The sequence below is a fragment of the Strix uralensis genome, chromosome 5, assembly GCF_047716275.1.
Source record: "Strix uralensis isolate ZFMK-TIS-50842 chromosome 5, bStrUra1, whole genome shotgun sequence".
In the NCBI taxonomy this organism is placed as follows: Eukaryota; Metazoa; Chordata; class Aves; order Strigiformes; family Strigidae; genus Strix; species Strix uralensis.
The window spans coordinates 62059691-62071753 of NC_133976.1; positions in this window are offsets into that span (position 1 = coordinate 62059691).

Below are 12063 nucleotides of genomic sequence, written 5' to 3' on the forward strand. Positions count from 1 at the left end.
CCTGGGAAGCAGAAGTGTTCACATTGCTTCGCAGAATCGCTTTTGTGCAGAAAACAGTAACACTTGTTCAGAACGAAAGAAAGCACAGAGCCCCAGATTTTATGTTGTCCTGGAGAGCTTGCAGAGCACTGGGGAAAGGCAGGCAGAGAATTCCCTGCTAGCACCTTCTCTGTGCCTGGGAAGCAGAAGTGTTCACATTGCTTCGCAGAATCGCTTTTGTGCAGAAAACAGTAACACTTGTTCAGAACGAAAGAAAGCACAGAGCCCCAGATTTACTGTTGTCCTGGAGAGCTTGCAGAGCACTGGGGAAAGGCAGGTAGAGAATTCCCTGCTAGCACCTTCTCTGTGCCTGTTCACATTGCTTCGCAGAATCGCTTTTGTGCAGAAAACAGTAACACTTGTTCAGAACAAAAGAAAGCACAGAGCCCCAGATTTACTGTTGTCCTGGAGAGCTTGCAGAGCACTGGGGAAAGGCAGGCAGAGAATTCCCTGCTAGCACCTTCTCTGTGCCTGTTCACATTGCTTCGCAGACTTGCTTTTGTGCAGAAAACATTAACACTTGTTCAGAACGAAAGAAAGCACAGAGCCCCAGATTTTATGTTGTCCTGGAGAGCTTGCAGAGCACTGGGGAAAGGCAGGCAGAGAATTCCCTGCTAGCACCTTCTCTGTGCCTGGGAAGCAGAAGTGTTCACATTGCTTCGCAGAATCGCTTTTGTGCAGAAAACACTAACACTTGTTCAGAACGAAGGAAAGCACAGAGCCCCAGATTTACTGTTGTCCTGGAGAGCTTGCAGAGCACTGGGGAAAGGCAAGCAGAGAATTCACTGCTAGCACCTTCTCTGTGCCTGGGAAGCAGAAGTGTTCACATTGCTTCGCAGAATCGTTTTTGTGCAGAAAACAGTAACACTTGTTCAGAACGAAAGAAAGCACAGAGCCCCAGATTTTATGTTGTCCTGGAGAGCTTGCAGAGCACTGGGGAAAGGCAGGCAGAGAATTCCCTGCTAGCACCTTCTCTGTGCCTGGGAAGCAGAAGTGTTCACATTGCTTCGCAGAATCGCTTTTGTGCAGAAAACACTAACACTTGTTCAGAACGAAAGAAAGCACAGAGTCCCAGATTTTATGTTGTCCTGGAGAGCTTGCAGAGCACTGGGGAAAGGCAGGCAGAGAATTCCCTGCTAGCACCTTCTCTGTGCCTGGGAAGCAGAAGTGTTCACATTGCTTCGCAGAATCGCTTTTGTGCAGAAAACACTAACACTTGTTCAGAACGAAAGAAAGCACAGAGCCCCAGATTTTATGTTGTCCTGGAGAGCTTGCAGAGCACTGGGGAAAGGCAAGCAGAGAATTCCCTGCTAGAACCTTCTCTGTGCCTGGGAAGCAGAAGTGTTCACATTGCTTCGCAGAATCGCTTTTGTGCAGAAAACAGTAACACTTGTCCAGAATGAAAGAAAGCACAGAGCCCCAGATTTTATGTTGTCCTGGAGAGCTTGCAGAGCACTGGGGAAAGGCAGGCAGAGAATTCCCTGCTAGCACCTTCTCTGTGCCTGGGAAGCACAAGTGTTCACATTGCTTCGCAGAATCGCTTTTGTGCAGAAAACAGTAACACTTGTTCAGAACGAAAGAAAGCACAGAGCCCCAGATTTTATGTTGTCCTGGAGAGCTTGCAGAGCACTGGGGAAAGGCAGGTAGAGAATTCCCTGCTAGCACCTTCTCTGTGCCTGGGAAGCAGAAGTGTTCACATTGCTTCGCAGAATCGCTTTTGTGCAGAAAACAGTAACACTTGTTCAGAACAAAAGAAAGCACAGAGCCCCAGATTTACTGTTGTCCTGGAGAGCTTGCAGAGCACTGGGGAAAGGCAGGCAGAGAATTCCCTGCTAGCACCTTCTCTGTGCCTGGGAAGCAGAAGTGTTCACATTGCTTCGCAGAATCGCTTTTGTGCAGAAAACAGTAACACTTGTTCAGAACGAAAGAAAGCACAGAGCCCCAGATTTTATGTTGTCCTGGAGAGCTTGCAGAGCACTGGGGAAAGGCAGGCAGAGAATTCCCTGCTAGCACCTTCTCTGTGCCTGGGAAGCAGAAGTGTTCACATTGCTTCGCAGAATCGCTTTTGTGCAGAAAACAGTAACACTTGTTCAGAACGAAAGAAAGCACAGAGCCCCAGATTTTATGTTGTCCTGGAGAGCTTGCAGAGCACTGGGGAAAGGCAGGCAGAGAATTCCCTGCTAGCACCTTCTCTGTGCCTGGGAAGCAGAAGTGTTCACATTGCTTCGCAGAATCGCTTTTGTGCAGAAAACAGTAACACTTGTTCAGAACGAAAGAAAGCACAGAGCCCCAGATTTTATGTTGTCCTGGAGAGCTTGCAGAGCACTGGGGAAAGGCAGGCAGAGAATTCCCTGCTAGCACCTTCTCTGTGCCTGGGAAGCAGAAGTGTTCACATTGCTTCGCAGAATCGCTTTTGTGCAGAAAACAGTAACACTTGTTCAGAACGAAAGAAAGCACAGAGCCCCAGATTTTATGTTGTCCTGGAGAGCTTGCAGAGCACTGGGGAAAGGCAGGCCGAGAATTCCCTGCTAGCACCTTCTCTGTGCCTGGGAAGCAGAAGTGTTCACATTGCTTCGCAGAATCGCTTTTGTGCAGAAAACACTAACACTTGTTCAGAACGAAAGAAAGCACAGAGCCCCAGATTTTATGTTGTCCTGGAGAGCTTGCAGAGCACTGGGGAAAGGCAGGCAGAGAATTCCCTGCTAGCACCTTCTCTGTGCCTGGGAAGCAGAAGTGTTCACATTGCTTCGCAGAATCGCTTTTGTGCAGAAAACAGTAACACTTGTTCAGAACGAAAGAAAGCACAGAGCCCCAGATTTACTGTTGTCCTGGAGAGCTTGCAGAGCACTGTGGAAAGGCAGGCAGAGAATTCCCTGCTAGCACCTTCTCTGTGCCTGGGAAGCAGAAGTGTTCACATTGCTTCGCAGAATCGCTTTTGTGCAGAAAACAGTAACACTTGTTCAGAACGAAAGAAAGCACAGAGCCCCAGATTTACTGTTGTCCTGGAGAGCTTGCAGAGCACTGGGGAAAGGCAGGTAGAGAATTCCCTGCTAGCACCTTCTCTGTGCCTGTTCACATTGCTTCGCAGACTCGCTTTTGTGCAGAAAACAGTAACACTTGTTCAGAACGAAAGAAAGCACAGAGCCCCAGATTTTATGTTGTCCTGGAGAGTTTGCAGAGCACTGGGGAAAGGCAGGCAGAGAATTCCCTGCTAGCACCTTCTCTGTGCCTGGGAAGCAGAAGTGTTCACATTGCTTCGCAGAATCGCTTTTGTGTAGAAAACACTAACACTTGTTCAGAACGAAGGAAAGCACAGAGCCCCAGATTTTATGTTGTCCTGGAGAGCTTGCAGAGCACTGGGGAAAGGCAAGCAGAGAATTCACTGCTAGCACCTTCTCTGTGCCTGGGAAGCAGAAGTGTTCACATTGCTTCGCAGAATCGTTTTTGTGCAGAAAACAGTAACACTTTTTCAGAACGAAAGAAAGCACAGAGCCCCATATTTTATGTTGTCCTGGAGAGCTTGCAGAGCACTGGGGAAAGGCAGGCAGAGAATTCCCTGCTAGCACCTTCTCTGTGCCTGGGAAGCAGAAGTGTTCACATTGCTTCGCAGAATCGCTTTTGTGCAGAAAACACTAACACTTGTTCAGAACGAAAGAAAGCACAGAGCCCCAGATTTTATGTTGTCCTGGAGAGCTTGCAGAGCACTGGGGAAAGGCAGGCAGAGAATTCCCTGCTAGCACCTTCTCTGTGCCTGGGAAGCAGAAGTGTTCACATTGCTTCGCAGAATCGCTTTTGTGCAGAAAACAGTAACACTTGTTCAGAACGAAAGAAAGCACAGAGCCCCAGATTTTATGTTGTCCTGGAGAGCTTGCAGAGCACTGGGGAAAGGCAGGCCAAGAATTCTCTGCTAGCACCTTCTCTGTGCCTGGGAAGCAGAAGTGTTCACATTGCTTCGCAGAATCGCTTTTGTGCAGAAAACAGTAACACTTGTTCAGAATGAAAGAAAGCACAGAGCCCCAGATTTTATGTTGTCCTGGAGAGCTTGCAGAGCACTGGGGAAAGGCAGGCAGAGAATTCCCTGCTAGCACCTTCTCTGTGCCTGGGAAGCAGAAGTGTTCACATTGCTTCGCAGAATCGCTTTTGTGCAGAAAACAGTAACACTTGTTCAGAACGAAAGAAAGCACAGAGCCCCAGATTTTATGTTGTCCTGGAGAGCTTGCAGAGCACTGGGGAAGGGCAGGTAGAGAATTCCCTGCTAGCACCTTCTCTGTGCCTGTTCACATTGCTTCGCAGAATCGCTTTTGTGCAGAAAACAGTAACACTTGTTCAGAACAAAAGAAAGCAAAGAGCCCCAGATTTTATGTTGTCCTGGAGATTTTGCAGAGCACTGGGGAAAGGCAAGCAGAGAATTCCCTGCTAGCACCTTCTCTGTTCCTGGGAAGCAGAAGTGTTCACATTGCTTCGCAGAATCGCTTTTGTGCAGAAAACACTAACACTTGTTCAGAACGAAAGAAAGCACAGAGCCCCAGATTTTATGTTGTCCTGGAGAGCTTGCAGAGCACTGGGGAAAGGCAGGCAGAGAATTCCCTGCTAGCACCTTCTCTGTGCCTGGGAAGCAGAAGTGTTCACATTGCTTCGCAGAATCGCTTTTGTGCAGAAAACATTAACACTTGTTCAGAACGAAAGAAAGCACAGAGCCCCAGATTTTATGTTGTCCTGGAGAGCTTGCAGAGCACTGGGGAAAGGCAGGCAGAGAATTCCCTGCTAGCACCTTCTCTGTGCCTGGGAAGCAGAAGTGTTCACATTGCTTCGCAGAATCGCTTTTGTGCAGAAAACAGTAACACTTGTTCAGAACGAAAGAAAGCACAGAGCCCCAGATTTGCTGTTGTCCTGGAGAGCTTGCAGAGCACTGGGGAAAGGCAGGCAGAGAATTCCCTGCTAGCACCTTCTCTGTGCCTGGGAAGCAGAAGTGTTCACATTGCTTCGCAGAATCGCTTTTGTGCAGAAAACAGTAACACTTGTTCAGAACGAAAGAAAGCACAGAGCCCCAGATTTACTGTTGTCCTGGAGAGCTTGCAGAGCACTGGGGAAAGGCAGGTAGAGAATTCCCTGCTAGCACCTTCTCTGTGCCTGTTCACATTGCTTCGCAGAATCGCTTTTGTGCAGAAAACAGTAACACTTGTTCAGAACAAAAGAAAGCACAGAGCCCCAGATTTACTGTTGTCCTGGAGAGCTTGCAGAGCACTGGGGAAAGGCAGGCAGAGAATTCCCTGCTAGCACCTTCTCTGTGCCTGTTCACATTGCTTCGCAGACTTGCTTTTGTGCAGAAAACATTAACACTTGTTCAGAACGAAAGAAAGCACAGAGCCCCAGATTTTATGTTGTCCTGGAGAGCTTGCAGAGCACTGGGGAAAGGCAGGCAGAGAATTCCCTGCTAGCACCTTCTCTGTGCCTGGGAAGCAGAAGTGTTCACATTGCTTCGCAGAATCGCTTTTGTGCAGAAAACACTAACACTTGTTCAGAACGAAAGAAAGCACAGAGCCCCAGATTTTATGTTGTCCTGGAGAGCTTGCAGAGCACTGGGGAAAGGCAGGCAGAGAATTCCCTGCTAGCACCTTCTCTGTGCCTGGGAAGCAGAAGTGTTCACATTGCTTCGCAGAATCGCTTTTGTGCAGAAAACACTAACACTTGTTCAGAACGAAAGAAAGCACAGAGTCCCAGATTTTATGTTGTCCTGGAGAGCTTGCAGAGCACTGGGGAAAGGCAGGCAGAGAATTCCCTGCTAGCACCTTCTCTGTGCCTGGGAAGCAGAAGTGTTCACATTGCTTCGCAGAATCGCTTTTGTGCAGAAAACAGTAACACTTGTTCAGAACGAAAGAAAGCACAGAGCCCCAGATTTTATGTTGTCCTGGAGAGCTTGCAGAGCACTGGGGAAAGGCAAGCAGAGAATTCCCTGCTAGAACCTTCTCTGTGCCTGGGAAGCAGAAGTGTTCACATTGCTTCGCAGAATCGCTTTTGTGCAGAAAACAGTAACACTTGTCCAGAATGAAAGAAAGCACAGAGCCCCAGATTTTATGTTGTCCTGGAGAGCTTGCAGAGCACTGGGGAAAGGCAGGCAGAGAATTCCCTGCTAGCACCTTCTCTGTGCCTGGGAAGCAGAAGTGTTCACATTGCTTCGCAGAATCGCTTTTGTGCAGAAAACAGTAACACTTGTTCAGAACGAAAGAAAGCACAGAGCCCCAGATTTTATGTTGTCCTGGAGAGCTTGCAGAGCACTGGGGAAAGGCAGGTAGAGAATTCCCTGCTAGCACCTTCTCTGTGCCTGGGAAGCAGAAGTGTTCACATTGCTTCGCAGAATCGCTTTTGTGCAGAAAACAGTAACACTTGTTCAGAACAAAAGAAAGCACAGAGCCCCAGATTTACTGTTGTCCTGGAGAGCTTGCAGAGCACTGGGGAAAGGCAGGCAGAGAATTCCCTGCTAGCACCTTCTCTGTGCCTGGGAAGCAGAAGTGTTCACATTGCTTCGCAGAATCGCTTTTGTGCAGAAAACAGTAACACTTGTTCAGAACAAAAGAAAGCACAGAGCCCCAGATTTACTGTTGTCCTGGAGAGCTTGCAGAGCACTGGGGAAAGGCAGGCAGAGAATTCCCTGCTAGCACCTTCTCTGTGCCTGTTCACATTGCTTCGCAGACTCGCTTTTGTGCAGAAAACATTAACACTTGTTCAGAACGAAAGAAAGCACAGAGCCCCAGATTTTATGTTGTCCTGGAGAGCTTGCAGAGCACTGGGGAAAGGCAGGCAGAGAATTCCCTGCTAGCACCTTCTCTGTGCCTGGGAAGCAGAAGTGTTCACATTGCTTCGCAGAATCGCTTTTGTGCAGAAAACAGTAACACTTGTTCAGAACGAAAGAAAGCACAGAGCCCCAGATTTTATGTTGTCCTGGAGATTTTGCAGAGCACTGGGGAAAGGCAGGCAGAGAATTCCCTGCTAGCACCTTCTCTGTGCCTGGGAAGCAGAAGTGTTCACATTGCTTCGCAGAATCGCTTTTGTGCAGAAAACAGTAACACTTGTTCAGAACGAAAGAAAGCACAGAGCCCCATATTTTATGTTGTCCTGGAGAGCTTGCAGAGCACTGGGGAAAGGCAGGCAGAGAATTCCCTGCTAGCACCTTCTCTGTTCCTGGGAAGCAGAAGTGTTCACATTGCTTCGCAGAATCGCTTTTGTGCAGAAAACAGTAACACTTGTTCAGAACGAAAGAAAGCACAGAGCCCCAGATTTTATGTTGTCCTGGAGAGCTTGCAGAGCACTGGGGAAAGGCAGGCAGAGAATTCCCTGCTAGCACCTTCTCTGTGCCTGGGAAGCAGAAGTGTTCACATTGCTTCGCAGAATCGCTTTTGTGCAGAAAACAGTAACACTTGTTCAGAACGAAAGAAAGCACAGAGCCCCAGATTTACTGTTGTCCTGGAGAGCTTGCAGAGCACTGGGGAAAGGCAAGCAGAGAATTCACTGCTAGCACCTTCTCTGTGCCTGGGAAGCAGAAGTGTTCACATTGCTTCGCAGAATCGTTTTTGTGCAGAAAACAGTAACACTTGTTCAGAACGAAAGAAAGCACAGAGCCCCAGATTTTATGTTGTCCTGGAGAGCTTGCAGAGCACTGGGGAAAGGCAGGCAGAGAATTCCCTGCTAGCACCTTCTCTGTGCCTGGGAAGCAGAAGTGTTCACATTGCTTCGCAGAATCGCTTTTGTGCAGAAAACACTAACACTTGTTCAGAATGAAAGAAAGCACAGAGCCCCAGATTTTATGTTGTCCTGGAGAGCTTGCAGAGCACTGGGGAAAGGCAGGTAGAGAATTCCCTGCTAGCACCTTCTCTGTGCCTGGGAAGCAGAAGTGTTCACATTGCTTCGCAGAATCGCTTTTGTGCAGAAAACAGTAACACTTGTTCAGAACGAAAGAAAGCACAGAGCCCCAGATTTACTGTTGTCCTGGAGAGCTTGCAGAGCACTGGGGAAAGGCAGGCAGAGAATTCCCTGCTAGCACCTTCTCTGTGCCTGGGAAGCAGAAGTGTTCACATTGCTTCGCAGAATCGCTTTTGTGCAGAAAACAGTAACACTTGTTCAGAACAAAAGAAAGCACAGAGCCCCAGATTTACTGTTGTCCTGGAGAGCTTGCAGAGCACTGGGGAAAGGCAGGCAGAGAATTCCCTGCTAGCACCTTCTCTGTGCCTGTTCACATTGCTTCGCAGACTCGCTTTTGTGCAGAAAACATTAACACTTGTTCAGAACGAAAGAAAGCACAGAGCCCCAGATTTTATGTTGTCCTGGAGAGCTTGCAGAGCACTGGGGAAAGGCAGGCAGAGAATTCCCTGCTAGCACCTTCTCTGTGCCTGGGAAGCAGAAGTGTTCACATTGCTTCGCAGAATCGCTTTTGTGCAGAAAACACTAACACTTGTTCAGAATGAAAGAAAGCACAGAGCCCCAGATTTTATGTTGTCCTGGAGAGCTTGCAGAGCACTGGGGAAAGGCAAGCAGAGAATTCACTGCTAGCACCTTCTCTGTGCCTGGGAAGCAGAAGTGTTCACATTGCTTCGCAGAATCGTTTTTGTGCAGAAAACAGTAACACTTGTTCAGAACGAAAGAAAGCACAGAGCCCCATATTTTATGTTGTCCTGGAGAGCTTGCAGAGCACTGGGGAAAGGCAGGCAGAGAATTCCCTGCTAGCACCTTCTCTGTTCCTGGGAAGCAGAAGTGTTCACATTGCTTCGCAGAATCGCTTTTGTGCAGAAAACAGTAACACTTGTTCAGAACGAAGGAAAGCACAGAGCCCCAGATTTTATGTTGTCCTGGAGAGCTTGCAGAGCACTGGGGAAAGGCAAGCAGAGAATTCACTGCTAGCACCTTCTCTGTGCCTGGGAAGCAGAAGTGTTCACATTGCTTCGCAGAATCGTTTTTGTGCAGAAAACAGTAACACTTGTTCAGAACGAAAGAAAGCACAGAGCCCCAGATTTTATGTTGTCCTGGAGAGCTTGCAGAGCACTGGGGAAAGGCAGGCAGAGAATTCCCTGCTAGCACCTTCTCTGTGCCTGGGAAGCAGAAGTGTTCACATTGCTTCGCAGAATCGCTTTTGTGCAGAAAACACTAACACTTGTTCAGAACGAAAGAAAGCACAGAGCCCCAGATTTACTGTTGTCCTGGAGAGCTTGCAGAGCACTGGGGAAAGGCAGGCAGAGAATTCCCTGCTAGCACCTTCTCTGTGCCTGGGAAGCAGAAGTGTTCACATTGCTTCGCAGAATCGCTTTTGTGCAGAAAACACTAACACTTGTTCAGAACGAAAGAAAGCACAGAGCCCCAGATTTTATGTTGTCCTGGAGAGCTTGCAGAGCACTGGGGAAAGGCAGGCAGAGAATTCCCTGCTAGCACCTTCTCTGTGCCTGGGAAGCAGAAGTGTTCACATTGCTTCGCAGAATCGCTTTTGTGCAGAAAACAGTAACACTTGTTCAGAACGAAAGAAAGCACAGAGCCCCAGATTTTATGTTGTCCTGGAGAGCTTGCAGAGCACTGGGGAAAGGCAAGCAGAGAATTCACTGCTAGCACCTTCTCTGTGCCTGGGAAGCAGAAGTGTTCACATTGCTTCGCAGAATCGTTTTTGTGCAGAAAACACTAACACTTGTTCAGAACGAAAGAAAGCACAGAGCCCCAGATTTTATGTTGTCCTGGAGAGCTTGCAGAGCACTGGGGAAAGGCAGGCAGAGAATTCCCTGCTAGCACCTTCTCTGTGCCTGGGAAGCAGAAGTGTTCACATTGCTTCGCAGATTCGCTTTTGTGCAGAAAACAGTAACACTTGTTCAGAACGAAAGAAAGCACAGAGCCCCAGATTTACTGTTGTCCTGGAGAGCTTGCAGAGCACTGGGGAAAGGCAGGCCAAGAATTCCCTGCTAGCACCTTCTCTGTGCCTGGGAAGCAGAAGTGTTCACATTGCTTCGCAGAATCGCTTTTGTGCAGAAAACAATAACACTTGTTCAGAATGAAAGAAAGCACAGAGCCCCAGATTTTATGTTGTCCTGGAGAGCTTGCAGAGCACTGGGGAAAGGCAGGCAGAGAATTCCCTGCTAGCACCTTCTCTGTGCCTGGGAAGCAGAAGTGTTCACATTGCTTCGCAGAATCGCTTTTGTGCAGAAAACACTAACACTTGTTCAGAACGAAAGAAAGCACAGAGCCCCAGATTTTATGTTGTCCTGGAGAGCTTGCAGAGCACTGGGGAAAGGCAGGTAGAGAATTCCCTGCTAGCACCTTTCCTGTGCCTGTTCACATTGCTTCGCAGACTCGCTTTTGTGCAGAAAACAGTAACACTTGTTCAGAACGAAAGAAAGCACAGAGCCCCAGATTTTATGTTGTCCTGGAGAGCTTGCAGAGCACTGGGGAAAGGCAGGCAGAGAATTCCCTGCTAGCACCTTCTCTGTGCCTGGGAAGCAGAAGTGTTCACATTGCTTCGCAGAATCGCTTTTGTGCAGAAAACACTAACACTTGTTCAGAACGAAAGAAAGCACAGAGCCCCAGATTTACTGTTGTCCTGGAGAGCTTGCAGAGCACTGGGGAAAGGCAAGCAGAGAATTCACTGCTAGCACCTTCTCTGTGCCTGGGAAGCAGAAGTGTTCACATTGCTTCGCAGAATCGTTTTTGTGCAGAAAACAGTAACACTTGTTCAGAACGAAAGAAAGCACAGAGCCCCAGATTTTATGTTGTCCTGGAGAGCTTGCAGAGCACTGGGGAAAGGCAGGCAGAGAATTCCCTGCTAGCACCTTCTCTGTGCCTGGGAAGCAGAAGTGTTCACATTGCTTCGCAGAATCGCTTTTGTGCAGAAAACACTAACACTTGTTCAGAACGAAAGAAAGCACAGAGCCCCAGATTTTATGTTGTCCTGGAGAGCTTGCAGAGCACTGGGGAAAGGCAGGCAGAGAATTCCCTGCTAGCACCTTCTCTGTGCCTGGGAAGCAGAAGTGTTCACATTGCTTCGCAGAATCGCTTTTGTGCAGAAAACAGTAACACTTGTTCAGAACGAAAGAAAGCACAGAGCCCCAGATTTACTGTTGTCCTGGAGAGCTTGCAGAGCACTGGGGAAAGGCAGGTAGAGAATTCCCTGCTAGCACCTTCTCTGTGCCTGTTCACATTGCTTCGCAGACTCGCTTTTGTGCAGAAAACAGTAACACTTGTTCAGAACGAAAGAAAGCACAGAGCCCCAGATTTTATGTTGTCCTGGAGAGCTTGCAGAGCACTGGGGAAAGGCAGGCAGAGAATTCCCTGCTAGCACCTTCTCTGTGCCTGGGAAGCAGAAGTGTTCACATTGCTTCGCAGAATTGCTTTTGTGCAGAAAACAGTAACACTTGTTCAGAACAAAAGAAAGCACAGAGCCCCAGATTTACTGTTGTCCTGGAGAGCTTGCAGAGCACTGGGGAAAGGCAGGCAGAGAATTCCCTGCTAGCACCTTCTCTGTGCCTGGGAAGCAGAAGTGTTCACATTGCTTCGCAGAATCGTTTTTGTGCAGAAAACAGTAACACTTGTTCAGAACGAAAGAAAGCACAGAGCCCCAGATTTTATGTTGTCCTGGAGAGCTTGCAGAGCACTGGGGAAAGGCAGGCAGAGAATTCCCTGCTAGCACCTTCTCTGTGCCTGTTCACATTGCTTCGCAGACTCGCTTTTGTGCAGAAAACACTAACACTTGTTCAGAACGAAAGAAAGCACAGAGCCCCAGATTTTATGTTGTCCTGGAGAGCTTGCAGAGCACTGGGGAAAGGCAGGCAGAGAATTCCCTGCTAGCACCTTCTCTGTGCCTGGGAAGCAGAAGTGTTCACATTGCTTCGCAGAATCGCTTTTGTGCAGAAAACAGTAACACTTGTTCAGAACGAAAGAAAGCACAGAGCCCCAGATTTTATGTTGTCCTGGAGAGCTTGCAGAGCACTGGGGAAAGGCAAGCAGAGAATTCACTGCTAGCACCTTCTCTGTGCCTGGGAAGCACAAGTGTTCACATTG